The 2,859-nt window shown below is 45.8% G+C and overlaps 1 long non-coding RNA gene across 1 annotated transcript in view; it reads right to left on the bottom strand.

Annotated features, from left to right (window-relative positions):
* LOC109366750 overlaps window positions 1-2,339 on the bottom strand; it is a 4,263-nt gene extending 1,924 nt beyond the window's left edge. Inside the window, exons 1-2 of the long non-coding RNA XR_002113309.2 lie at window positions 1,044-2,339; window positions 488-604 (exon numbers count right to left, since the gene is read on the bottom strand). This is a non-coding gene — a long non-coding RNA (uncharacterized LOC109366750). The remainder of the gene's footprint in view (window positions 1-487; window positions 605-1,043) is intronic.
* Between the last annotated feature and the right edge of the window lie 520 nt (window positions 2,340-2,859).

Raw genomic sequence — 2,859 nt, 5'->3', positions numbered from 1 at the left:
ATATATATATACACAGATATATATATCTGTGTATGTGGGCATGGGCATAGTCTCATTGGAGCGTGTTTAGAAATTAGTGCCCCCTTACTGGATGCTGAACTGCGCAAGTAAAAAGTGAAGTGGAAATGGTTCTTCCATTCAAGGACAGTGGGCTTAGCCCAAGCAAGTAAGACTGACTTTGCACTGAAGATTATGTAAATGCTCACACAGCTCTGCCAGGTTACACCTCACACATTCCTCAAAATCTCTGTAGGATTTGCCTCTTCAGGAGCCAGTTCAACCCCCTCCGATCACTCAACATCCATGTTCCCAGTCCAGGACTGCAGATGCAGTGAGGCCTGGGCTGTCAGCCCTCCTTCAGCATGCTAAGCACCGCGCAGCTCTGGAATGTGATTGAGCAGTTATCCTGATTTTGAGACTGCCAAAGCGATTGCTCTGCAGAAGATCATTCTTGCACTTGGATAAGAGACAGGATTCAATTTCTAACCGTGCTAGAGATATCCTGCCTGGAGCTTGGCTAAGTTGCTCTGTCAGTTCAGGTTTCACATTCATTTCCCAGGTTTGTAGTACTGATAATACTATTCCTTCTATTTCCAGGGGAGTTCTGTGGACAAACAATAAACACATCATTTTCAGGTGTTACAATGAAAAGAAGAAAAAGATAATACAAACCATCAATTAAAGCCAATACTCGGGACTAGCATTTAGTTTATAAATCTGAACTATATTAAAACTCAAGCTCTTCCTCCTAGATCTTCTCCCCAAATTCACTGCCTTATCTACTTGTAGAGAATAGCTGACAGTGAGAAGCACAATGAAATATGCTGATGGTAGGACTTGGAATCAGAAATGAGCAGCAGGGAAGCTACACAAACACAATCATGTTGACTCCAGTTGTCATAGAGAACTGAGAGTTGTTAAATCACATCATTGGGTTGTTCTCATGAAGAAGCAAAAGCATGACTGACTGGTTCGTGGTGATACCAGGCAAAGTATTAGCAGGAAAGCCAATAGTTATGCACAGAAAGAAAAGTCAAACTCACCCCACTGATGAAAGTACTCTCTGGTCATACAGCACTCCTGAAGAAGCGACCTAGGCCTAGGAAATGCTCCCCCTACAGTGGCTGCCCTTATATGAGCCCAGCATGGCTCCACCATGGGTCCACCCTTTCTGGGCACAGGGAGGGCACAGGTGCTGACAATCTGCCTCTGCTTCCCTGGTTCAGGGATTCCCCTTCACCAGGTGCTCAATCACCAGCTCAAGCCCTGATCTAACAGTTCCTCTACATGAGCTCTGCAGATTTAGTGTCAAGACTTGGCAAGAAGATGGCTGCAGTAAAAAAGCATTTACATGAGCTTGAAGTCTGCTGTTCTGAAAGGTACCAGCCTGACTTTTGACACTTCACTATTAGTGATATAGTCTGATACAGTTATTACATGTATTAGTTCTGGTTTTGAATTCACTGAGGTATTTAATGTGAAAAACGTTTAAGTGTAGCAGATGATAGAGACTAACACAAATACTGGCAAGGAGTTTCCTTGAGAGAAAGGGAAGGTTATTTACAACCTTATAAAGCTGCACAGTTGTCTCCCAAGTGTGCTGCAGGGAGCAGCCAGCCCTCAGTGCACCCTGACCGAGACACAGCATACCATCTTTCTTCCAACTCTCCATCTTTGGAAGTGACTGCCAGCACAGCAGAGCTGGCTGCAGGGGACATGTGCCCATTCTCCACCCCGTCCTGCAGTCAGAGGAGCTGACGTGGCGAGCTCTGAGACTAGCACCAAGTGGCCTAGCCTGTCTGAGCAAAACCTGCTTGGTGGAGAGGCCAAATGGCTGATGGGGTGATGTGGAGGCTGGGCTAGGAAACCTCAGCCTCTGCATCCGTTCTGAGCTGTGAGCATGAGCTGAGTATAGTGCACTGAGTATATAAGCGCATACCAAAGAGACCTCCATTTCTACCCTGATACCTAGTTCTCAGTACTCACATTCTCTGGGTATATCCCAAGGAATAGACAGGATTGCAACACTCTGCCTTACTGGGAGAATTAGTTAAATAGCATTGGGCATGGTTATCACCTCCCAAAACCTATTTGCAAAGTTACATTTCTACCCAGTCCTGCAAAAGTTCTCAGTGTTGAGTAGCTAGCAGGGAGAACTGACCACCGGCTGTCAGCATTTCTGTGTCTCTCACACCATTTAAAACCTTGCTGTTGTCAGACCAAACATTCAGACCCATTTCACCTGTTAGGACAGTGCAGGCAACATAGGGTGCTGTGTGGGCCAGATTTCTGCTTCTGGAGCATGTGTGTTAAATGGCCCATCAAAGACTGCTTCTTGGAGAAACTGAAGGAGTACAGGTGTTTTAACCTTTTTTTTTTTTCGTAAAGCCGTAATTTTGATCAAATAGATCAATTTTGCTGAATTAGCCCTCCCTCTTCTCCCCAGTTATTTCACTGTAAGAGAATTGCAAATCAGAAATATCCTTGGAAGCAGCAGAGAACAGCACGATCTCCTTGCTAACCCACCACAAAAGCAGCCTTACAGCAAAAAGTCACCAGTGCATGGTGAACTGCATGGCTGACTGTGCTCCTGGGACACAAGGAAATGCTGGCATTCACCACGCTCTATCTCACACAGCCCCTTCCCGTTCTCTAGGGGCTGCAGAGTAATGGTTCTCATCAGGTGCAGTTCTGCTTTAGCTCACCCCCTTTTCCCGAGAAGGCAGTTTTGGAAGGTTTCTGTTGGAGAGCAAATGTATATACCAAGCGACACTGAAGAAGAATTTCTTCTCGCTCTGTGGATTTCATCCTTATGGCTGCCCCTCCAGCCTAAGTCCCACAGGCTGGTGTTGCATTCTT

This window comes from Meleagris gallopavo, chromosome 3, assembly GCF_000146605.3.
Source record: "Meleagris gallopavo isolate NT-WF06-2002-E0010 breed Aviagen turkey brand Nicholas breeding stock chromosome 3, Turkey_5.1, whole genome shotgun sequence".
In the NCBI taxonomy this organism is placed as follows: Eukaryota; Metazoa; Chordata; class Aves; order Galliformes; family Phasianidae; genus Meleagris; species Meleagris gallopavo.
This window is presented reverse-complemented; position numbering and strand designations above follow the sequence as displayed.